The sequence below is a fragment of the Haematobia irritans genome, chromosome 1 (assembly GCF_050003625.1).
Source record: "Haematobia irritans isolate KBUSLIRL chromosome 1, ASM5000362v1, whole genome shotgun sequence".
Classification (NCBI taxonomy): Eukaryota; Metazoa; Arthropoda; class Insecta; order Diptera; family Muscidae; genus Haematobia; species Haematobia irritans.
The window spans coordinates 93,271,881-93,299,370 of NC_134397.1; the positions used below are offsets into that span (position 1 = coordinate 93,271,881).

Consider the following 27,490-nt stretch of genomic DNA (forward strand, 5'->3'; position numbering starts at 1 on the left):
ATCGAAATTATTTCGGATCTGAAAGAACAAGGCTTCAATATTTTGAATGCTTTTAATAAAACTCATCACTATACGAAGAGTCCTCTCAATATTTTTATTCTAAGCTTCCATCCTTCAGAGAATATAAAAGATATATGAAATAAAGCAAAATTTGAACACCATTGTCAAAATAGAAGCCATCAAACTTCCAAAATCTATTCCCCAATGTAAGAACTGTCAGGGATATAATCATACAAAGAACTACTGCTCTAAACAACTAATGTGCGCGGGCAAACTCGAAACCAAAAATGTGAAAAACCTTTTTTTCGCCCGAAATGCTGCAATTGCGGTGAACAACATCCTGCGAGCTATAGAGGATGTATTGTCGCTAAGGAACTTCAATCAATCACTCAAAAGCAAAAACTCCATAAACGTGTTCAAAACTCTGAAAATCGGGTCCAAAACAATTGGTGAAGATTTGAGCCTTTTCAAACCTTTTTTCCAAAAAATAAACTAAAACCAATTAATTTTAGACCTTTTTTAACAATTTTATTTTCTCGTATATTTTATACAATGCGAAAGCTCAAGAACGATAATGAATACTAAAAGAAATTTATATCAGCCAGCCGTCACGAACCGCTAAACAGAAAATCACTGCTTTAAAATGAAAGTAAGAAAAGGACAGCAGACAAGTTGTTGGCCTTGAACGTTGGTGAAAAGTAGCGGTGATCACACCAACAATGTAATGGAGTGACTAGTTATAATAGCATGATATGTTGAGAATAAGGCAGCAGCAAGAATGACGATGAGCGAAGAGAATATTTGTATCATTCAAAACGAAGAAATTGTGTATAAGAGATATGTGGCTTGTGTTGATATCAAGAGCAAACGACGACAACTTTGAGTGGGGATTGCTTAGCTGGTGTGAAACTACGACAAAAGGGGGGGGGTGGTGAAGTGTTTTTGTTCGTAAATTTGGCACAAACGACTAGCAACAAAGTAAACAAATGGGGTTTAAAGTGGAACATCGATGATTTTGGTGTTTGGATAAATTTGATAAAAATGAGATCTTCTCTTATTACATGTCTTAACAACAATAATGGACCAGAAAGAAAAAACAATTCAATTCAGAACTACAAATTTGTACTCTGACGCAGTTAAAAACAAAAACTCTCAACAAGTAAACGCACAAAAAGCTACCCACGAAACTGTCCTTTCAAAAATCCTATCAAAATTGGAGTCAATCGAATCATTTAAAAAGTGCTTACACGCAAAGAAAAAAAAAACGTTTGGAAAACGTGTACCAAAAACGTTTTTCTTTTGTTAGTTTTTTGAATTGCTTCGAAAATTTTAAACTTTTATCACCAAAAAAATTCGTTTGTTACAAAATTTTTATTTTTTCAATAAAAAAGTTATTTTTGAAACAACAACACAGTCCATTTCGTTTATATCAAACGCTGTTCTTTTCTGACTTTAGGTCTTTAATAAGACACATTTTACAGTTCAAAATTTAATATAGTACAATGTAATGTTGAACATTTTTTCGGAATCTTCCGAACATATCTGGAATATATGTAAAAAAAAAAAAACAAAAAAACTTTGGTCGAAGCAGGGATCGAACCCACGACCCTTGGCATGCAAGTCGGACGTAGCAACCACTGCTCCACGGTGCCAAACTAAATGTTTGTTTCTGTTAAATAAACTTTGTTTATTCGGTTCGTGGGCGCCGCAAGCTATGCTATATAAATATAACTTATATGGATAATTATCTATTGATGACCATAACAGGTACATAGCTCAGTGGTTAGTGTGTTGGCTTACAAAGTGCATGGTCCGCGGTTCGATTCTCCGTCCAGGCGAAAGGTAAAAAAAATTTAAAAATTTATAAAATCGTATAATTTCTTCTACATTGTTGGTATTACAGGAAAAGGTGTTAAGAACTAAAAATCCTCGTGGATGTGAGAAAGATGTGAGGGACAATGCAATTAGCAAGAAAAAAAATTTTTTTTTTTTTTTGAGTTAGTCTTCATGAAATTGTTTTTACATCCTGGAAAAGAATAAACGTTTATCACAAAAAGTATATACTTTTCTTCCAAATACACTTCCTTACAGCGAAAAGCAAATGAGAAACGAACTTTGTTTGACTAAAATTTCGTTTGGAAGGAAAGAATTATTTTTTTGCGTGTAGACAACCGCTTAAGCTTGTTAGAGGAGAATTTTTTCAATACACTTTAATAAATGCAGACATCAATAAAAATTATGCAGTGGAATGCAAATGGTATCCTAAAACACATAGATGAACTTTGGTACATTTTATGCGAAAAAAATAGTGATATATGTCGCATAAGCGAGACGCATTTTGTAAAAGATTCATTTCTGAAAATTAAAGACTACGATGTATTTCATGCTACCCATCCAAGTAACACCACAAAAGGAGGAAGTGCTGTTATTATTAAAACCTCAATTAAACATTGGCTTGAAAATACTATATCGGTAGAGGAATTTCAAGTAACAACTGTAACAATTCACATAAACAAAATGCTGGTATCAGTTTCATCTGTTTACAGTCCACCACGACATAATATAAAATTTGATCAGTACAAAGACATGCTAAATTCACATAAACATATATTTATTTTGGGAGGAGATTTCAATGCAAAGAACACACAATGGGGCTCTAGATTGACCACACCAAAGGGTAGAGAGCTACATCTAAAACTCCTGATCTGATTGACTTTTTTATTACTAGAAAACTCCCGGAAAACAAACTGGTAATTAAAGATGGACATGAACTCAGTTCTGACCATTCTCCTATATATCTTCATTATTTAAGTGAAGCAACTAATAAACAAACTAATTTCAACCTAACAAATAACAGAACCGACTGGGATTACTTTCGTCACTTAATTACCACGTCTATTAGACATTCGCCAATCTACAATCCAAATGATATTGAGGAAGAAGTCGATGCTTTTACAAAGTTGATGCAACAAGCGGCCTGGGAGAGTACTCCAGAACCAAGTATTCAAACAAATACGCCTCAGTATCCCCAATATCAAATAAAGTTTAAATCAAATAAAGTTTAAAAGAAGGATTAGCAAAAAAATGGCAACAAACTCACCAGAGGATAAAAGAGTGTTAAACAATGCTACCAAAAAACTTAGCAGATTAATAAAACAATATAATGACCGTACATTTCACAAGTATGTGTCCAATCTAAGTCCAAAAAAAACTCCGACTATTCTCTCTGGAAGGCAGCAAAATTAAAAAATAAACCAATTGCGCAGAAAGTCGCAATACTTAAAGGTAATGGTCAATGAGCCAAAAGCAGTATCAAAAAGGCGAACGAATTTGCGAATAATCTTCAGTTGACCTATTCAAATTCTTATGTAACAAGCAATACAGAACCAAATCTTCAACATCAAATAAATAACTATGCAATTAGCGACCAGCCGTTTGATAAAATAACTATTAAAGAAGTTTATGATGCAGTGAATCAATTCAAGGTCAAAAAATCTGGTGGTTTCGATAAAATTAAGGGAGATTTCCTTAGACATTTACCATACCATGGATTTATGCGTCTAACCACAATAATGAACGCCGTCCTAAAAATTAAATATATTCTAACTTGCTGGAAAGTTGCAGATGTTGTCATGATACAAAAACAGGGGAAAACACCGCACGATCCCAATTCACACAGACCAATATCTCTGCTTCCAGTAATTGGTAAGCTATTCGAAAAACTATTTTGCAGTAGACTGGAATGATTTATTACCTCGAAAAATATAATACGGGATCATCAATTTGGATTCCGGAAAAAGCACTCGACAATCGAACAAGAACATAGAGTCACTGATAATATTGAAAAAGCCTTCGAGAAAAAGCAAGTTTGCTCTGCTGTATTCTTAGACATTTCCAAAGCCTTTGATGGAGTATGGCATGATGGTCTCCTTCTAAAGCTCAACAGATTACTTCAAAAGAATTATTGCGAGATTCTAAGCTCATACCTGAGTAATCGATTTTATAGAGTATGCCATGATAATGAATTCACTAATCTATATCCAATATATGCGGGGGTTCCGCAGGGCAGTATACTTGGACCACTGCTGTATCTACTATACACTCACGATATGCCTGTTAACGAAGATTGTTTCATTGGAACATTTGCTGATGACACAGTATATAAGCTTCAAGCGTTTTTAAACAAGGTACACGAATGCACAAAAGACTGGGGTCTAAAGCTCAACAGTAGCAAAAGCAAGCGAGAAAAAGCAAGTTTGCTCTGCTGTATTCTTAGACATTTCCAAAGCCTTTGATGGAGTATGGCATGATGGTCTCCTTCTAAAGCTCAACAGATTACTTCAAAAGAATTATTGCGAGATTCTAAGCTCATACCTGAGTAATCGATTTTATAGAGTATGCCATGATAATGAATTCACTAATCTATATCCAATATATGCGGGGGTTCCGCAGGGCAGTATACTTGGACCACTGCTGTATCTACTATACACTCACGATATGCCTGTTAACGAAGATTGTTTCATTGGAACATTTGCTGATGACACAGTATATGCACAAAAGACTGGGGTCTAAAGCTCAACAGTAGCAAATCTGTTCATGTTGACTTTGCGAAAATCGGCTCAAGTTACAAATCCCTAAAAATAGGCAATGAACAAGTTCCTTTTTCGAACTCAGCAAAATATCTTGGTTTTACACTGGATTCAAAATTAAATTGGAAAATTCATATTGATAAAAAGTGTGAAGAACTAAATATTAAATATCGCAAGCTAAGTTGGTTGATCGGAAAAAATTCACTCCTCTCCACAGATAATAAACTCGTAATATATAAACAAGCATTAAGGTCAATATAGATTTATGGCATTCAGCTATGGCGATGTGCGGCAAACAGTTCTATCGAAAAAATACAAAGGGTATCGAAAAAAACAAAGTTATAAGAAGCGCAGTAAACGCTCCATGGTATGTCCGAAATAGTGACCTCCACCGAGACTTAAAAATGAAAATAATCAAAGAGGAAATCTCTAGATTTGCAGTAAAACATCTTATCCGCCTCCAGAACCATACTAATCGCGAAGCCCGAAATGTACACCAAACTTCCAATCAACATAGAAGATTGCGCCGTTTCAAACCACACGATTTATTAACTCGCTTTAATATATGAAAGCCTCAATACCAATGAAAAATTTACAATGATTGTCCTAGTTCGACTATATGAGACTTAGAATATTTTAAATTCAATAAATCTACTGATGTTAATAAATAAACTATTGGTCCGCCAGCAACACAACATCGTCGACATATAATATTCAACCGTCGACATATAATATTCAACCATCGTCGACATATAATATTCAACCGTCGAACGGTAATCGATTAAGATTCAGGTTCACTTAGACTATTCAGTCCATTGTGATACCACATTAACTAAAAGTACCTATTACATATGGGCACTTCTAGTTTTAACCGCTGAACCTTCTTGATTATTTTTCTTTGTTGAACCAACCAGATTGTTCCAAAAACATTAGCAGACTGCTTAAGTTAACGTTTTCCAGATCCTCCAGTAAGCTATATGCTCCTAAAAGTTGCTTGCGCTTTACACAAAATGCAGGACACTCACACAAGAGGTGTTTAATTGATTCCTTTTCCTCCGCATCATGACAGCTCATACAATAGTCATTATACTTCGCGCCAATAGTTTTTGCAAAATCGCCTATCAGGTAGCGACCCATTATAGCAGATATCAGGAGTGATATCTGACGTCTCGAGAACACTAGCATATCTAGTGTGCGGCTTAAGTTTAAATGGGGCCATATTTGCTTGGTGTCGTTACAGCCCTTGCAACTCTCCCATCGAACATTTGCCACCATAACAGCCTTCTCACGCAGCATGAGCTTGCAGGTAGCCAGGGGCATACCAACAGGTGAATATTGTACTGCTCAGCCATCGCATTGAGAGATTTGCGGCAGTCGATGGCCGTTTTCGAGTTGAAGAACACAGAGTCCAACGATTTTATTGCAGGTTGACTGTCTGAGTATATATTAATGCCCACATTTTTTGGAACATTACTTCTCAGCCGATTCGCCACCTCTCTTATTGCTAATATTTCAGCCTGAAAAACACTACAGTCATTAGGTAATCTTTTCGCTATTCGAAGTTCCAGATCATTAGAATATACTCCGAAACCCAATCACTGTAGAAATCTATATATTCTTTATTCCCCGGGGTTTGTGTGCACCACGCCTCACTGTTGGGGATTAGAGTCTCAAACTTTTTGCCGAAAAGTGGACTCGCCAAAGTGTAATCCACTACGTTAGGCATATCTGGCATTATTTTGAGGACCGAGATACACAAACACGCCATATGCTGATCTTTGTCTAAACTTGTTGGCTGGTGAAGTGCCGGCCACCAGACTACAACACCACATATCATTATAGATCTAACCACTGCCGTGTATAGCCAATGCACAATTTTTGGTTTTAGTCCCCACTTTTTTCCTATTGCCTTTTTGCACGAGTACAAAGCTACCGTTGCTTTTCTCGCCCTTGCTTCAATTTTAAGCTTAAAGTTCAGCTTCCTGTCCAAAATAACGCCAAGGTATTTTGCACACTCACCAAAGGGAATTTCAATACCCCCTAAGGAAATGGTCCTAACCGTGGGAGTTTTGCGATCTTTGCAGTACATGACTAGTTCTGTCTTTGCAGAATTTACCCCAAGACCATTGTCTTTCGCCCATTTCTCAGTCATCCGGAGGGCCCTCTGAATAATATCTCTGATTGTGGATGGGAATTTTCCCCTGACTGCTAGAGCCACATCATCTGCGTATACCACCACTTTTATCCTTTCTTTTTCTAGGGTAACCAGAAGGTTATTTATATCAACATTCCAAAGAAGAGGTGATGGAACTCCTCCTTCAGGAGAGCCTCTGTTCACATACCTTTGTATGTTTGCTTGTCCTAGTGTGGCTGAAATACGTCTCTTCATTAGAAGTTCGTCTAACAGCCTAAGTATACATGGATCAACGTTCAGAGTTGTCAGTCCATTTAATATCGAGCTCGGATCGAGCTTCGATGTCTAGAAACGCCACGATTGTGTATTCTTTGACAGATAGTGAGCTTTCATTAAAGCTGACTAGTTCATGTAATGCGGTCTCAGTAGACCTTCCCTTCGAGTATGCATGTTGTCGTTTCGAGAACAAACTTGAATCGATGCTAGTTCTAAGATAAATATCTATCATCCTCTCCAGAGTCTTAAGTAGGAATGAGGATAAGCTGATTGGTCGGAAATCCTTCGCCCTCGAGTGAGAGGCTTTTCCCGATTTAGGTATGAAAACGACTTTTGTTTCCCTTCACTTTCCTGGGATATATGAAAAGTTGATACATCCTTTATATATCGCCGACAACCAGGGAATAATTTTGTAAGTCACTGCTGGTAACTCCGCCGGAGTAATTCCATCAAGTCCGGGGGATTTGAATGGTCCAAAGCTATTTGACGCCCATCTTATTCTAGATTCAATTTCCTCGATAGGAAACAACCGCTGAGCCACTGTGGCACCGCCAGAACCTGGTTCAACCGTCTGATTTCCGGGAAAATGTGTGTCCAATAGTACCTCCAGCGTTTCCTCACTGGACGTTGTCCAATTGCCCTCCGATGTTTTAATGAAACCTGGAGCGGAGTTGGTGGATGCTAGAACCTTCCGTAGTCTGGAGGCCTCGGACGTATTCTCAATACTGCTGCAATAATCATTCCAAGAGTTATGCTGAGCATTTCTCAGTTCTCGCTTGTATCCTCTTAGATTCTTCTTGTAAGCGTCCCAATCCTCAGGGGCTCTAGTGGACTTTGCCTTGTTAAAGAGCTTCCTGCAGGATTTCCTCATATCACTTAATTCCGTAGACCACCATGGTGGTCGATTTTTCCCCCTTGGCATCCCTCTAGGGCAGGCAGCTTCAGTGAGATGTTGAAGGCCTTAGTAATCCGCTCCACTGCGTGTTAGATATCTTGCACATTTCTCATATTTGTCTCTGTTATTTCCGGTATCATCATATTGAACGATTCCCTATAACTATTTCAGTCAGCTTTCCTAACATTTGGCGGAAATATGGTCTTGGTGGTATGCACATCAAATTTGAAACTGATGTAGCGATGATCTGAGAAGCTGTGTTCACTTAAAACCTGCCACTCAGATATCATTTCATTCAGTTCTTGCGAGGCCAAGGTGATGTCCAAAACCTCTTGCCTGTTTTTAGTGACAAAGGTTGGGGCATCTCCCTTGTTGCAAACTATCGGATTAGTATGCAAAATAAACTCTATTAGCGACTCTCCCCTTGCATTAGTATCACTACTTTCCCATATACTATGATGCGCATTCGCATCGCATCCCATAATGAGTTTCGTCTTTGTTTTCAGTGACTCCTCAACTAAGGTCTTAACGGCACATGGAGGCATCTCCCTGTCATGTCCCATGCAGACCGAAGATACCATATTTGCATTTGGCTATTGCTAAATTGGCAACGACAGTGTCTGCATTGCACATTGAAGGAAGCAGAAACAAGTTAAGCTCGTTTTTAGCAATTATACAAGCTCGATTTACATCATTACCAGTATACTGCAATAGTCTGAACCCCGGAGAACTTAATTCACATATTTTGTTTCTATAAACATATGGTTCTTGAATAAGAAATATGTCTATGTTCCCTTTCATCAGGAGAACTTTTAAGGCAGCACATGCAGCCTTACAATGATGAAGATTTATCTGGAGGATCCGTAGGACCATCGAGATTTTCAACAACCGTCACATCAGCCGCTTCAATCGAGTCATCAAGAATGTCCTCTTCAGAGATCTCGGTGACTCTCGCAATAAACATATGTTCAACTTTGGTGAGTTCTGAGGCAGTAGAAACCTCCTCACGCATACGGTATTATCCATGTCTTCAACTTTGGTATCTCCCTCGACTTCGCAGAGACAGAGGCTTGCCCATTTCTGAATCCTTTAGCTGATCGTTTTCATATACCTTCATTTGGATATAATGGAAGCCATAACATACACGGCCATGACCCTGACTTTGCTAGATGTGGCAAAGACTGAGTGTTCAATATAAACACTGCATGCCGTCTTGGTCCATCCACTTCATCCAAACGGCCAACCTTCCAATCAGCTGTTGGAAGATCTGGATTGCATCGTTTCAGCCTATTTAAAATAGATTCAGGGTCAGAAGGGTTTGCAGCTATCCACGCATGTGCTCTAGGTCTAGCCGGTATGTCTTTCTTCTCGACTAACTCTAGAGCAGCTCTTTCCCAAACTTCACCAATTAGTATCAGAGCAGCTTTAAACCATTCTATAGACCTCTGGTCCTCAAATGCGACTAGCTTAAATCGTCCTTGATACCAACCAGCCTCTTCGTGTCGAGGATCTGGGCCGGGAAACTTTTCCAGCACCTGTGAGTAGACGACAGACAAAGCATTCTCAATTTCCCCCATTTTTGCTTTGGAACCATACCGTCCAATGCTCCTTTATTAATGATAGGCATCACAAGGCTGTCTTTGGCAACTGAGGCAAACGATCTTTGATCCCTTTTGGAGGATGGCAGCTCATCCGGCAATCGTTCCCTTTTTCCAGTCTCAAGAATTTCTTGAGACCAATTTAAGGAATCGATGACTTATATATTTATTTATTTATTTATTTATTTATTTATTTATTTATTTATTCAACAACGTAATATAAAAGGCCGAAACAGGCCAAATAAAACCATATTACATATCATAATACTGAATAAAAGAAAAAAACTTTTATCTAATTATACAATTATTTTTCGAGCTCTATGGACAGATATAGATTAAGGAACATGGTTAATAGAGCCATTGAAAAGAAAACGCCAGATACCAATCTATACACGCCTGGACTGTACATGTTTCGGTTCGGGCGAATGAACCTTTCCACAGCCTTTAGTATAGATCTGGCTGGGAGAGATAACTCAATTTTGGGCCCTTTATGCTAACTCCTTATGGAGAAAACATTTGGGAAATTTCCTCTTATAAAGTGAATCATCTTTTCTCCCACTGTACATCATCTTTTCATATAACTTACAAGTCCCTTAATCTTATTTTTATTTCGTTTTGTTACATAGTAATGCAACAACACGAAATTTATTTTTAGAAAGCTAATTTGTTAGAATTCACCTAAGTGGTGAACAGTCGAACAATTGTTGCACGCTCAGCATCCTGAAGGTACGGTGGCATGTAAGGTGTTCCAACGACCAGCTCAGAAGGTCGATACATCGGGTTCGGTACCCCTTTCGGATGCGTGCAAGCACAGAAAAATAAAAAAAAAACATGCCATAAAAAAAAACTAGAGCAATCAAACCAATCTATTGAAAACGGAGAGTGGTGGTTTCTCTCGGGGTGCATTTGTTCCCTGCCCAAAACGCTTTTGATTTAGCACGCCTATGACGGATGTAACACCCTTTCTTCTCCGTCCCAAAAATATATATGTAGCACTATTTATTCATTCAATCGCCATTAACAACATTCCCTTTATTAATAAACTTTTAGCAATTCATAATTGGTCTTACTCTATTCGAAGTTATATCAAAATCTTAATTTTCTATGTTAATTATATGAATTATTTCAATTATAAATTCAATTCATTCAGTTATATATGTAGAAAATATTCAAACAAATTTAATCAAAATTATCACAAATTTAATCAAAAATAACAAGTCGGACAAGTGCATAGAAAATACAAAGAATTTACCTGGGGTTTGTTTTATTCCTTGAAGTATTGATTTGTTTCTCGTTTTGTTTTTTTTCCTTGATGACAATTGAAGATGATTGATTTGTTGTTGTAATAATAATTATGATGTGATCTCGTATTTATCCATGTAGATGAATGGCCATTCAGCTTGGTGTGGTACTTTAGTGAAATAATAGCAATTATAAGAAAGAAATTCTATGCAACAAATAAATCACTAGTCACCTTTTTTTACAAACTTTTTTTTACAAACTTTTTTTGATTATTCTTTGGTATTTTCTACTTACTGTCTACCCGAAATTATTCTTTAATACACAAAAATACTACGTGTAAAAATAAACGTGTCTATTGATTATGAATGAATTGAATATCTTCGCTGCTGCTGTCAATCGTCTGCGTTTCCAGTGATCTTGCTCTGTTTCTCTCCACCACAAAACAGAATTGTCAATGAATCTAGCTCCCCCCACCTCAGCTCCCTTCAGCTACACAATGACTGTGGAGACTTTTGTGCCTTTTATTCCTCCAAACTTCAATGAATGTACAAATGAATGGAATTTCTTTATGAATGAAAGGTAAGGGCAAGGCTTGAAATTGCGGGCGTAGATTGGCAATAATCCCTATGTTAACTACAGGCCCTGTATGGATATGGGTATAAATGCAATGATTTAATTATGTCCAGTCATAATTAATATTATAAATTACCTGTTCCTTGTTATGAATATTATGAATAAATTTTCGGGGGTGAACAAAATTAATCCTATTAATTTGATGAGAGATAAGTCACGTTCTCTTCTCTGTTACTTTTGTCTTTTTTTTTTCTTCTTTATAAGACGTCTAAGAAACGAAATACTTTTTCTCTAATAATACTGTGAAAATTTATGTTTGTGGTGTACCCGACTTATAAATTTCCAATTTCGCAGAATAGTAAGTCTTATCTCATTCACGTTACAGATGTAATAGACAGGAAATAAAGTATATCGTAAATCAGAAAAAAAAATCAACCACGATGTACTCAGCTGGTACAGGTGCTTGAAACTATACAGACTGTATGTGGGTTTACAATATAATACATGATGATCAGTTCAAGCATATGTAAAAATCCGTTACCGTTTAAACCAAAAAAAATTTTGCTACAAAGCTGCTTTGTTTCGAAGATACTTTCGAGAAAACAAACAGAAATTCAAAATTTTCTTTTCTTCCTAAATCGAGGTTGGCCTTTAGTGTGGCTCGACCCACAAGCCGGGCAAACTATCGCTTCAAATCGGATGCATGGAAACGACCTATTAGGTTCCCTTTTTGGTCTTCAACATCATATAGACAATTCCCAATACGGTTCCTTATCTTGCATTTTACGAATTTCTTAAGGAATTTGGCATTTACACGTCTCGAAGAATTACTAAGTCCATGATTCCTAAGGAAGATCTTCTGGCCCACTTCGAAGTTTATGTTCCGGCTTCTTAAGTCATATCCCTTCTTAGCCCTCTCATGAGCCGCTCCTAGCCTTTGCCGTAATTTCTCGCGTGTATTATGGAGTTTATCAATGTGTGTCCCTAATTCAAAATTATCAAAATTAAGACCACCAAGTTTCTCCAATAATTTGTAATCCGAGCCATGCTGGCACATGTTCTGGCCGAAAACTGCGTAATAAGGTGAGCAAGTGATTGCTGAGTGATAATCGCTTCTTAATATAGATAAGATTTGTGGAATATTCTTATCCCAGTCCGAATGATCTTTTTCCTCTGCCATAAAATATCGAATTTTGGTTACTACTTCTCGATTCGCTCGCTCAACAGCATTTGACTGCGGTGAGTAGAATCCAGTTCGAATATGTTCAATGCCAAACAAGCGAAAGAATTCTTTCATTTCTTTAGAAATGAATTGTCGCCCATTGTCGCTGTGAACGAATTGGGGAACTCCGAATGTAGGAAAAAGTTCCGTTCTAAAAAAGGATATCACTTTCGACGAAGTCGCTGTTCTCAAAGGCTTGAGGAACAAAAATTTACTCAGATGATCCAGACATATAAAAATGTATGAGTTTTGCGCCTTCGAGAGAGGATATGGTCCCAAGAAGTCACAAAAAATCCTTTGAAATGGCCTGACAGTGTCGAAAGCATTACCCATTGGTGGTCTGGATATTTTGTTGTCGGATTTAATAGTTTTACAAATGTCGCAATCATTTATGTATTTCCGTACGTCCTTGGACATAGTCGGCCAAAAGAAGTGTCGTCTCGCCCGGTTGAGTGTTTTTGAAAAACCTCCGTGAACCGAAAAGTCCGAGTCGTGTGACAATTGCATCACACCATTCCTAAATGTGGAAGGCACCCATAAGCGCCAAAGATCATGTTCCTCATTTTCTACTCCCGTTCTAAAACGAACTTGTTTATAAACCATCCCGTCACGAACACACAAATCGGGTAATGATTCTTTACGTTGTAAAACAAAATCCCGGAGATCTGCATATTCCTTGTCCTCACTAGCCGTACTTACAATGCCATGACTCGATAGAAAATCCGCTAGGTTGACCTCGTCTACGTCAAAGCGTGAAAGTGTGTCCGGGACCACATTCAGTGCACCCCTGCGATGTTCTATTCCGAAATCATAACGTTGAAGTTGCAAACTCCATCTTGCCAACCGCCCCGACAAGTCCTTCTGACTCATTAACCAACGCAGGCTAGAATGGTCCGTTATGATTCGGAAGGGCAGGCCCTCTATATACGGACGGAACTTTCTAACTGAAATCACGGCAGCCAGACACTCAAGCTCTGTGACCGTATAGTTCCTTTGCGCTTTAGATAGCTTTTGTGATACGGAAGCTATAGGGTGCTCCGTACCATTATGGTCATATTGTAATAAAACGCCACCCACTCCAACTCTTGAAGCATCGCACTGAATTACGAATTCTCTTGAAAAATCAGGTTGGGCGAGCACTGGTGCAGAGGAAAGTGCATTTTTCAGTGCAATAAAAGAGTCCATAGCCTCATTTGACAGCTTAAATGGAGTATTAGTTTTTCGGAGGCAGTCGGTTAAAGGCCCACTCAAGTTTGCAAAGTTTTGAATAAAACCTCTGTACCAATTTGCCATGCCTATGAAGCGTCTTACCTGGCGGGGAGATTTTGGAAGAGGGAAGCTGGTGATACTATCTAAAACTTACTTTTCGTCACATTTATGGTAAGCTTTGCAAGTCGTAAGTATTGTGCCACCTCTTTGAGAACATCAATGTGGGACTGAAAATCGCTGCTGCAAATCAAAAGATCATCTAAATAGATGAAAACGTTTTCCCGTAGCCTGGATGGTATAACTTTATCCATAAGCCTACTCATGGTTTGTGGACCATTACATAGGCCAAATGGCATAAACTTATACTGATACAGAGGCTTTCCGGGAATAGCGAAAGCCGTTTTCTCTTTTGATGTCGCCGATAAGCGGATTTGCAGGAAAGCATCCTTCAAATCAATTCCTGTGATAAAATGCGTATCCTTTAGCCTACTCAGTAAGCCATTGATGTGTGGCAAAGGATACGAGTCCTTCTTCGTGACCGAATTGAGTTGCCGGCAGTCTATACAAAGCCTAACCTTGCCGGGTTTCCGAACCAGTACCGCTGGAGAACACCATGGAGAATTCGATTCTTCGATTACACCCAAAGCCAGTAATCGCTCAATCTCCTCGTATGCCTCAGCCTGTCTAGGTGGAGACATGGGATAGTGCCTCGTCTTTATGGGAACCGAGTCCCCCGTGTCAATGTGATGTTCCAATAAGTCTGTGCAGCCCAAACCCATTCTCTCGAAAGAGGGAAATTCTGAAATCACACTATCTAACAACACTTTTTGTTCCGGAGTAAGGTCGTGAAACTTCCAGTCCTCCTTTCCTTCTAGTGACTCAATTACAGAAATATTTGGTATTACTTCTGGTGCAATAGAAAACTCTTTCCAGAAGTTTACACCCAAATAAACCACCTGGGTGAGATTTGGAACCAAATAAAACACAATGTCCCTTGTGATTTGCCTAAATTTCATTGGTAAAGTGCAATAGCCAACAATGTCATGACTACCACCAGCAGCGGTACGTAATGAAGATTTAAAACTCCTGTATTTTACGTCATGTCGAGAAATAAATTCCATGCAATTTTTTCCCAATGCGGAAACATTGGCCCCGGAATCAAGTAAACCCAGTAACAACTCGTCGAAAATCATGATCCTAGCATATGGGCGATCGTCATCGCCCGCGACTATTGTTGACTCGATCATTCTACGGTAGAACCTTCTTTTTCGGTACCTTTCGCGACATTTCAAAATCCTTTTCGAAATTGGTCGGGAAACCTCATTTGAAACTGCGTTATTATTGTCACTAACTGGTAACAAATTCCATTCAGAATTAAAATATCTCACGAAATTCTCATCATTATTAATACTCAATTTCTTATCCCTAAATATCATATTGTTAAAAAAATCAGGCTTTCGAGAATCGCTCAATTCATATGTCCCGCCTTGGAATCCGGGCCTTGTTTGCCCGAACGATGTGTCCCGGAGCTCACATCGTTGGCTTTCGAGTTTCCCTGGTGTTGATTAGGGCAATTCGGTGTCACAACTCCTCTAAAGCCGCACTTATAACAGAATTTATTGCGTTTTTCGTCGGGGCAATAGATGTAGGAGTGTCCAAAGGCCGCACAATTCCAACATTGAATCTTTGTATAGTCAGTGCGTACAGTTCGGCCTGACAGTCGAAATGCTTCTAACTGAGGGTCAATTTCGTCCCCATCAGGGCCACAGACATCGTCAGTAGATAACTCATAGATTTGTCGATTTGAAGAGAATAACGGAAGAGGTTTACCCTCTCGCAAAACCTCTTCTGCTCTGCGAGCTACATCGCGCAATTCGTCTAGTGTCTGTGGCCTCGTGCTAAACAGCATGAATCTTAAATTCGTGTTCACGTTCCTTTTTATTATGTCAATTAAAGATTCGTCGGGAATTGGGCTTAGAAGTCTATAATTCATCTCTAAGAGTGAAGAATGAAAATCGTCATAACTTTCTTTTGCGGATTGCTTTCGAGAAGAGATCCTAATTATTACATCGTAATCGCTTTCGAGGTGGCCAAATTCCTTAGTTAAGGCATATTTAAGGAGTTGGTAATCCGCATCCCTATTTTGTCTTGTAAATTGCCAGAAAAATTTCTCAGCCTTATCACACAACAGCACTTGAAAATTCGACATAAAGTGCGAAAATGAGCATCCAGAACGTTCCCTCAATGTCTCAACCTTAAAAAGAAAATCTGAAATCGATCCTGAGCCGTCGTATGAAATTTTCCACTCTTGCAATTTAACCGTGTAATCGTTGCAACCAGGCGGATCCCTACCTGAAGAGGTAGGGGGATGAGTGTTTCGCTAAGGAATCGTCGTGCCAGTGTTTTCGCGAATGGAGTTTCTATAAGAACGCATTTCTTGGCGAAACTCCTCCTGAGTATTTCGTAAGGTCTCCTGAAACATTCGTTTCATCTCATTCATAACATTGCCATCACCAGTTCCCTGTAATTGTGGATAGCCATTCGAACGGTGCTGATCATGGGGATCGAGTCCAGCCGCCAGTGGTTGTGACCCCTCTGACTGGTTCCCGCTCATGTCAAGTTGTCTTACAAGTCCACCTCTATTACCGTCACTACCCATCGATATATTCGATGTGTTTAGCAAATTTGATGAATTAGACTTATTCAAATTTTGTCCCTGGGGAACAAATGGATCAACATTCACATTCAAATTGTCGTGGGAAGACTTCTGATTGACAAATGATGGTAGGGGAGAATGAACTACTCTAGGTGGAGGTGGAAGTAAAAATTCGTCATCGCCTATGATCGGTATATTGTTACTCAAGGAACTATTAGTATTACGGTGGGGCATTTTTCTCAAGGCTCCTCACGAAGGCATTTTAACATAAATTAACATCCGTTAAATGTTAGTCCAATAACAGACAAAACAAATGAATAGAAAAATGTAGTGGTATAGTAAAACTAACAAATTCAAAATTCAGGGAATGTTGTTGTAGGATCAATTGTTTGGAAAAAAACAGCGCTACATATATAAAAGAATGTGTCCTATTTCGTATCCTCCATGAACAGTTATCGGATCTACAATCCTTAAAATTACCGACATCTGAGCTTATTTTCCCCAGTATTCTTTTTATCAAGCGTATAACCGAAGCATAGGTGCTAACTAGACGGTCTGCTTGACGCGAATTTGTTTGTAGTTATAATCCTATGCAACAAGAAAAATAAGTTCACTTAAACTTCGTGGGACTAATAAAATTATAACTACCTCATATGGGGTAAAATACGATATAATCAAAATATTAATTGCTTCTAATTAAAGACGAGAACTGCTGTCTAAATAGGTCTAATCAATATGGTTTGATTATATGATGACAAAAAAATGGCTACGGAAAATGTCGATAGAAACAACATCTTCTTAATACAGTGTTTTAATTGGCTTGGATTTATTCGTACAAAGACATATCTCATAAGAGCTGGTATAATTGTTAAAAATGTTGGCCTTTGTTTTCGTTGGGCGCCATCTATGTTGCACGCTCAGCATCCTGAAGGTACGGTGGCATGTAAGGTGTTCCAACGACCAGCTCAGAAGGTCGATACATCGGGTTCGGTACCCCTTTCGGATGCGTGCAAGCACAGAAAAATAAAAAAAAAAAACATGCCATAAAAAAAAACTAGAGCAATCAAACCAATCTATTGAAAACGGAGAGTGGTGGTTTCTCTCGGGGTGCATTTGTTCCCTGCCCAAAACGCTTTTGATTTAGCACGCCTATGACGGATGTAACACCCTTTCTTCTCAACCTTCCCAAAAATATATATGTAGCACTATTTATTCATTTATAAACTTTTAGCAATTCATAATTGGTCTTACTCTATTCGAAGTTATATCAAAATCTTAATTTTCTATGTTAATTATATGAATTATTTCAATTATAAATTCAATTCATTCAGTTATATATGTAGAAAATATTCAAACAAATTTAATCAAAATTATCACAAATTTAATCAAAAATAACAACAAGTCGGACAAGTGCATAGAAAATACAAAGAATTTACCTGGGGTTTGTTTTATTCCTTGAAGTATTGATTTGTTTCTCGTTTTGTTTTTTTTTTTTCCTTGATGACAATTGAAGATGATTGATTTGTTGTTGCAATAATAATTATGATGTGATCTCGTATTTATCCATGTAGATGAATGGCCATTCAGCTTGGTGTGGTACTTTAGTGAAATAATAGCAATTATAAGAAAGAAATTCTATGCAACAAATAAATCACTAGTCACCTTTTTTTACAAACTTTTTTTTTACAAACTTTTTTTGATTATTCTTTGGTATTTTCTACTTACTGTCTACCCGAAATTATTCTTTAATACACAAAAATACTACGTGTAAAAATAAACGTGTCTATTGATTATGAATGAATTGAATATCTTCGCTGCTGCTGTCAATCGTCTGCGTTTCCAGTGATCTTGCTCTGTTTCTCTCCACCACAAAACAGAATTGTCAATGAATCTAGCTCCCCCCACCTCAGCTCCCTTCAGCTACACAATGACTGTGGAGACTTTTGTGCCTTTTATTCCTCCAAACTTCAATGAATGTACAAATGAATGGAATTTCTTTATGAATGAAAGGTAAGGGCAAGGCTTGAAATTGCGGGCGTAGATTGGCAATAATCCCTATGTTAACTACAGGCCCTGTATGGATATGGGTATAAATGCAATGATTTAATTATGTCCAGTCATAATTAATATTATAAATTACCTGTTCCTTGTTATGAATATTATGAATAAATTTTCGGGGGTGAACAAAATTAATCCTATTAATTTGATGAGAGATAAGTCACGTTCTCTTCTCTGTTACTTTTGTCTTTTTTTTTCTTCTTCTTTATAAGACGTCTAAGAAACGAAATACTTTTTCTCTAATAATACTGTGAAAATTTATGTTTGTGGTGTACCCGACTTATAAATTTCCAATTTCGCAGAATAGTAAGTCTTATCTCATTCACGTTACAGATGTAATAGACAGGAAATAAAGTATATCGTAAATCAGAAAAAAAAATCAACCACGATGTACTCAGCTGGTACAGGTGCTTGAAACTATACAGACTGTATGTGGGTTTACAATATAATACATGATGCTCAGTTCAAGCATATGTAAAAATCCGTTACCGTTTAAACCAAAAAAAAAAAATTTTGCTACACAATGCTTATTGTTTCTACAGTCAACTACAACATATGACAATTAACAGAAACTGGTTTCCAGGATACAACAACAATTCTAACGCGTACATTAGTCCTGTTTTTCCTAGTTTTACGACGGGCTCATCGTTGCTTATTATATTTCATGTTAGCCTGATAATGAAACAGGCAATTGACGTCCAAATGCATTATATCTAATTATACAATTATTTTTCGAGCTTTATGGACAGATATAGATTAAGGAACATGGTAAATAGAGCCATTGAAAGGAAAACGCCAGATACCAATCTATACACGCCTGGACTGTACATGTTTCGGTTCGGGCGAATGAACCTTTCCACAGCCTTTAGTATAGATCTGGCTGGGAGAGATAACCCAATTTTGGGCCCTTTATGCTAACTCCTTATGGAGAAAACATTTGGGAAATTTCCTCTTACAAATTGAATCATCTTTTCTCCCACTGTACATCATCTTTTCATATAACTTACAAGTTCCTTAATCTTATTTTTATTTCGTTTTGTTACATAGTAATGCAACAACACGAAATTTATTTTTAGAAAGCTAATTTGTTAGAATTCACCTAAGTGGTGAACAGTCGAACAATTCTTATTGTTTCTACAGTCAACTACAACATATGACAATTAACAGAAACTGGTTTCCAGGATACAACAACAATTCTAACGCGTACATTAGTCGTGTTTTTCCTAGTTTTACGACGGGAAAAAAAGAAAAAAGAAAAATAATTGTATAATTAGATATAATGCATTTGGACGTCAATTGCCTTATCAGGCTAACATGAAATATAAGAAAAAAACTTTTGCTAGAGAAAAATATAAAATTATTCACTCTACTTCGAATATACTACTGAATTTTGCAATTCTTAAGGCACATGAAGAGAAAACTTAAATGCAATAAAAATACAATTCACAAATTTATTAGATAAATAAAAAAAATATAAATATGTAGAAATAAAAATAAAGTAAGTATATATAAGTGACTAAGGCCCCAAGCCATTTTAATATAGCTAAACTAAAAAAACAACAAAAATTACAATAGACAAGTTATAAGTGATATATTAAAGAAACATTATCGGTTACTGTAATAGAAATTCAATACATCTGACTTTAAAAACATTATTAGTAAAAGAAAAATGTCTAAGGTACAACGGAAGATGATTCCGAAGTCTAGAAACTGCATGGGTGAAATACGTGGAATGAGAAGTTGTGGATTCCTCGATGATCCACAGAAATTGAACATGGAGCGGAGAAGAGGAGAACCATGTGATGTCATTACTCTATAAAAACATTGAAGCAACCGGAGATCAACATAGTGCGCAAATGGAAGACCAAGAAAACTACTAACATAAACCGATACATGATCATATTTCCTGAGACCATGGACATATCGAACTATTGATTTAACTGCATTTTCTATCCTTGAAAGCTGGAGGCCAGATGTTGCAGATATAATCTCAATGCAGTAATTAACATGGGGCATAAGAAGAGCCATTACAACTCTCTGGCGAATATATCGTGGCATATACGCATCTACGCAATATAGTCTACGCAATTTAAACATAACCCTGGAGAGAATCCCACCTATGTGAGTGCCAAACTCCAACCTGTGGTCAATGGCAACACCCAAGCACTTCATCTCATTAACGCACCATACTTGAAATTCTTAGTAGGTACCTATTACGATGAGTTTATCCGCTATCAAAAAAACACGTCCGTTCCGTTCGACGGTTGATAGAAAAATAGATTATAAATATTATCAATCGTAGAATATCCAGCTCAGAAACCACACAGAAAAAAATATCACCAAAATATTTCCACTTCAAAAGTTAATTGAAATTGAATGTTTTTCAATCAATAAATTAATTGATGCAATTAACTTTTTAATCAAGATAGAAACATTGAGTTAATTAAGTCAATGATTGAAAATTTTAAAATTTTTAATTAAAAACTTAATTGATACAATTAACTTTTTAATCAAATTCGGAAGACTAACCCCCATTTTCATGAAGCTCCGTTAGTGCTACGTTAGCTAACGAAATTTTAAACCGTACTATCGACATATCTGTCATCTTGCCTATATATTTCATATGACAGTTAGGACATTAACCGCTGAAATTATTTTCAGTAAAAGTTAACCGGAGAGAAGATATTTGCAATTTACTTTCTGTTAACTGGGAGTTAAAGCCTAACGGAGCTACATGAAAGTGGCCGTAAGTCAGTTAAAAAAAGTCATGAACATTTCTTAATTCAAATAAAAACCTAAGCCAATTCAGGAAGTAATTGAAAATAGTTACCTTTTTAAATAAAAAATTAATTGGGGGTTGCATTCAAAATCAATTAAATATTTAATTGAATCAATTAAAAAATTAATTGAAAGTTGCTAATGACATCAATTAATTTTTTAATCAAGAATTTTTTCTATGCCCAATTAAAACTGTGATTGATACTATCATTTTCGTGATTGAAGATATTTCAATTAAAAATTAATTGGATCAATTAATTTCGTGATTGAATCAGATTTTTTTTGTGCGCAGCTTGGCATTCGTGTAGGAGCCGTTTCTCGTTCACCCACTTGGACATCAAATAAAACACGATTGTGTATATGTTAATTAATTTGATTAAACATTTATAAATTCTTATAAATATAACATTTTCCGTTTATCTTATCACATTTAACATAAGTTTTTCATTAATAAAAGAATGATCTTGATTTACACGTAGCAAGTTACATGTTGCAGCGTCTATCAGCTGTTTGTTTATTCTCGATGGAGGCAGATTGTCTGGAAAAATACCTGAATAAACAATCAGTTTATTCCATTTGGAAAGTCGAAAATTGTACCATATACCTTTCACAATTTTAAGCGTAATAACTATGTTTTCAGCACTTTATTTTTGTTTTTATTTAAATAAATTATAAGCTGGTTGCGCCTGGCGTTTCACAAAATATAAAATGGTTCTTCTAACAATAGTGATGGCAAAATACTTTCATGTACATTTTGTACTTTTTCATATGCTTCCCCCATCACAGTTGGCGATTGTTGTAGTGACATTTACGATCCTATGGTAGCGATGAGGATAAAATGGAACTTTGAAATGCTGGCAGGAAAGATTCTGGTAAGCTATACAGCACTGAAATCGTTAAAAGGTCGTCGACAACCGTGACATTAATTTCTTTTAATTTCGATACAGCATCAAAGAAATCATTTAAATGTTCTCGGACATTTTCGCCGTCTCTCATTCTGGCCAATGCCACTCTCTTCAGAAGTGTTGCCTTCCGCGCTGGCCCTTTTGACTGGAAAGTTGACTCCACATTTCTGCCGACGTCGTACACTGAGTAATCAGACCTAAATCCGATGGCGTTACAGACAATGTTATGTCGACACATGCCTTTCGATCCATTTCGTTCCATTTTGAACGTTCATCCGTCTGCGTCTCAGGAGGGATCGGCTTTGTTCCACTGACGTAGCCCCATAGGTCGTTCTTTATAAGAATCGCTTTCATTTGCAGCTTACATGTGTCATAATTTTGTGCACTCAATGGCTGTATGCACACGGTAACTCCACTCATATCTGCAAATTTTATTTACCCTCGCCCGAGAAAAACTTTCGAATTAAAACAATTCCGATTAATTTACAAACGTATTTAATGAAACCACGATGGGCATCCTGGGCCCATAACCTGTAGGATATTCTAATGCCCTTCAATCGGAAAAAAAGTATTTCAAATTAGTTGGATAAAACATAAATATCACGACAGGGTTATCATATTCGAAATACTTCGCATATTCCAACAAGAATAATTTTATATGAAGAAAAAATGGTGTTAATTGTTGAAGTTCTTTTAACATTTACTTTGCCATTACAGACAGTAGTTAAATGTTAATTAAATGATATAACTGTTTTCTCATCATTATTCTGCACTGTCATTATTTTTGCGCTCACTTTTGATTCTACAAAGCTTGTGTTAACAACTAAAGATCTGTCGTCCGTTGTTCATTTGTAACAGGTTAAGGACATATAAATAAAGTTAAAGATTTTTTTAGAGAAATATATAAGAAATGTAAAGAAGCCTCTGTTTTTTACAAAAATGAACGCTGAGCAAATAATTACAAAGCTTAACAATGATAATTATGTCAATTGGAAGTATAAGCTAGAACTCCTGTTAGCCATGTCATCGAGGGATATCGTCCAAATGCTAAAATTGAAAATCAAGCTGAACTTGAGGAATGGGATTACAAAGATGATGAGGCAAGAGGTACAATTGGCCTCTGGCGATTGACAATATAAAGCCAGCAAAAGAAACGTGCATTGAAAATATAAAAAATAAAAATAAAAATCTGAAAAATAAAGTGTCTATTTCCAGTCTGAAATTAGAAGAAGATGGTAAGCAATTACACGACAAACGATTTCTTCACAAAACTCGATGTTGAAAAAAAGGGTCTTAGCACAGAAAAAAATATCACCAAAATATTTCCAATTAAAAAGTTAATTGAAGTTGAATGTTTTTTCAATTAATAAATTAATTGATACAATTAACTTTTTGATCAAGGTAGAAACATTAGGTTAATTAAGTCAATGATTGAAAATTTTAAAATTTTTAATTAAAAAATTAATTGATAGAATTAACTTTTTAATCAAATTCAGAAGACTAAGTCAGTTAAAAAAAGTGATGAACATTTCTTAATCCAAATAAAAACTCTAAGCCAATTCAGAAAGTAATTGAAAATAGTTACCTTTTTAAATAAAAAATTAATTGGGGTTTACATTTCAAATCAATTAAATTTTTAATTTAATCAATTAAAAAATTAATTGAAAATTGCTAATGACATCAATTAATTTTTTAATCAAGAATTTTTTCTATGCCCAATTAAAAGTGTGATTGATACTATCATTTTCGTGATTGAAGACATTTCAATTAAAAAATTAATTGGATCAATTAATTTCGTGATTGAATCAGAAAAAAAAAATTTTTGTGTGTGAAACAAATTGAGCGTCGCTGTGCTGCTAGTTTTCCGGAGAGCTATGATACACCCATTACTTCATTAGAAACACACGAGGAGTAGGAAGTTACTCCTGAGTATGAAAGGCGTTCGAGATCTGTTGGTGTTAATGCTGTTTTGGGGACTGTAAGAACAAAGTTAAGTTCGACCCGGCCGAAGCTTAAATACCCACCACCATAGAAATGCAAAGCAATTCTATTAACATCGAGTTTTTTATTATTGAAAAATTCCTCGATTTTTGTTAATATATACTCATATATTTTTCAAAATACTGTATTTTATATTTATTAATATTATTATTGAAAATTATTTGAACACAATCATTTTTATAATCCTATAAAAATGCCGTCACAGTAACTACGATTACATTTCATTTCACATTTTGCTTATTGGTACTACAAGATTGGTTCCATGTTTTGTTGTGGTAACATTTTGATCTAGGAGTGAGTTAAATCAGGCTACTGGCTCTTTTTCTGCAGACGTCGAAATTACCAAGACGATCCTATTATATTATCTTTTAAATCATCTATTGCTTGAGACATCATAGACCGAAAATTTGGTTCAGGGTATAAAAGACTTCTATAAACTATCACAATGTATGATTCTTTAAATTATAGCACAGTGGACTGAAATGTATGCTCACCGTTGCTCCATTCCTTTTGCAAAATTGCTTCCGATTCAATTAGCCTTTCAATTTGTCATATACCTCTTAAATGAACTAAAGTACCTCTAATTCATATTTCAAACATATCGGATGAAAATTGGGGCTTCCATGCCCTCAAATGTCAAATCGGAACCCGGTCTATATGGGCGCTACATGAAAACATTGACCTATATGTACCAAACTTGGCACTGCTCTTTGTAAAACTAGAATACATCTTCTTTTAAAATTTCAAATCAATTGGTTGAAAATTGTGCCTTCTTTGCCCTCAAGAAGTCAAATCGGAAGATCGGTCTATATGGGAGCTATATAAAAACATGGACTTATATATACCAAATTTAGCACAGCTCTTAACTGACTTAAAGTACTTCTAGATTTCAAGCAAATCGGATAAGCATTGCGGCTTCCATGCCCACAATCGTCAAATCGGAGGATCAGTTAATATGGGGTCCATGTCGAAACATGGACCGATATAGCCCATCTTCGAACTTGACCTGCGTGGAGACAAAAAACGAGTTTGTGCAAAAATTAAACATGAATGCTTCATTATTGAAGGCTGCAGCGTGATTACAACAGACAGGCAAACGGGCATCGTTATATCGTCTTAGAATTTCTCCCCGATCAAGAATATCTACTATATATAGTCGGAAACCGCTATTTCGATGTGTTACAAACGGAATGTCAAACTTTTTATACCCCCATCACCATGCTATGGTGGTGGGTAGAGGTGTGCGGGTGACTGAAATTTTACTCACGCACATTCACGAGGCAAAATGTTTATTCACGCACGCTCACGCACGTTACGTGTGGTAGCCAATCCCAGTCACGCACATTCACGAAATGAAAACCAGTACTCACGCACGAACTACTAGATTTTATTTCTCACGCACGCTCACGACATATTTATTTTAATCCCCTTCAAGCACATTCACGAAATTTGCTCTGGATTTTATTCACGACTCACGTGATTCACGCGTGTCACGTGCACACCTCTAGTGGCGGGTATATAAATTGTACACACAAATTTTTTTTTGATTTCAATCACGAAAATCGCGGATTCCATCATTTTTAATTGAAATGTCTTCAATCACGAAAATGATAGTATCAATCACCCATTTTGATTGAAATCCAACACGATTTTCAATTAAAAATTTAATTGACTTTTGTCACGGAATCAAATAATTGTGTGATTGAATCAATTAAAAACGTGATTGATTTTTAACATAAAATTCAATCACAGTTTTAATTGAATCAATTAAAATTTTTAATAATTTCGCGACATAAATCAATCAACTATTTGATTCATTCTATTAAATAACTAATTGAAATTGGCTATAAATTTCAATCAAAAAATGTATATATTGCGCCCCCAAAATCGCATTTTGTTTTATTTGAAATAAAAGAAAATATGTGTTTCTTATAAAACATATTTAATATTTTATTATTTTTTGAATTATGCAGTAGACAAATAAATTTGGTTCTTGTCATTTGTGTTTTGTTCTAACATAACTTACACATACAATTACTATCAATAACAACTGTAGGGTGAAAAAATAAACTATATAAATCATTATCTTCCTTATAATAATAACCATGTCAGCATGTTCCTTCTAATATGTAGATGCGCCTAGATTTCCAATAAATCGGCAGCTTATAAGCTAAATTAGTTTTTTTTAAGTAAACAGAATAATTCGAATTTACTTTTGTTCAGTTATAGAATATTAAGTTCCAGGTTGCATATTTATAATCTTCTTTTGTAGTTATTGTCGTTTAGCATAAAAAGGTGTATTAAAGAGCTCGATAATTAAATTTTAGTAACAATTCCTTTCGAAAATTTCCACACATTGACATCGTTTATTAAAATTTGAACCAATCAAAGTCAAAAATAATAGCAAAACAATGTAATATTTGGTATTATATTGATGATACAAATTCTGGAAATAGAAAAAATATAAATGGAAGATACATATTGTTATAATTTTCGGATATTTTTCATATTTTTAAATACAAAAGAAAGAACTTTTTACCATTACATAATTCAACTCATTAGTTTATATATCAGATATACTGCTCTCTCTTGAGTTCAAACTGAAAAAAGCAGGTAAAACAAAAATGCAATGGAAAACGGTATTCACATTTCACAATTTCTTACCTTCAATAAACGTAGATTGTTTTCCATTTTTACAATACCACAAAACACAGGTAATTTCAATATATTTTTTCAAAACTTTACCACGTGGCCATTTGTTGTTGCACACTTTATTTATGCAAACATTTTGAATGCAGCAGACAGAATGTCGCCAATCATGTTTTTCAGTTTACGCGAAAAACAAAAACTCAACCGTTCGTTACGAGTTACTTCCACAGACTGATCTCTCCATCATACATTGTTGAATAAATACCCATTCTCTTGTTCTCTTTTCGCTCTTTCCATCGCTCAAAATTATTCAATTTCAATCACAAAGGTGATTGGATCAATCACATGTGTAATTGGAAACGGAAAAAACAATCAATGACGTTTGTAATTGAAAATTATTTCCGAATTGATTAACAAATTGATTGAATCAATTAATATTTTAATTGGAAACGTAACAAATATCAATCATTTTTTAATTGGTTTTTATTCTGATTTGATTAAATAATTAATTGAATCAATTAACATATTAATTGAAATCGTTTCCAAATTCAATAAATTGAAAAAATTTTGGTGGTAATTTTTTGTGTGTAGATATAAATAGATCTACGAAGATATTTTGGTCACTATCAAAGTTGTATTAGTAGATTAGACCCGATTAAAAAAAGCATTTGGAATGTTCAAATCCAATTAACTCGACGGATTTGA

The 27,490-nt window shown here is 35.9% G+C and overlaps 1 protein-coding gene and 1 long non-coding RNA gene across 3 annotated transcripts in view; both read right to left on the reverse strand.

Moving 5' to 3' along the window:
• The window catches only part of grsm (probable aminopeptidase NPEPL1 granny smith protein), a 102,766-nt gene that overhangs the window by 42,078 nt on the left and 33,198 nt on the right, over positions 1–27,490 (reverse strand). The gene's annotated exons all lie outside the window — the stretch shown is intronic.
• LOC142221416 (uncharacterized) lies at positions 26,062–27,228 on the reverse strand. The gene is made up of 2 exons (XR_012718034.1): positions 26,801–27,228; positions 26,062–26,736 (listed from the first exon to the last, which is right to left on the reverse strand). It is a non-coding gene; the product is annotated as an uncharacterized LOC142221416 (long non-coding RNA).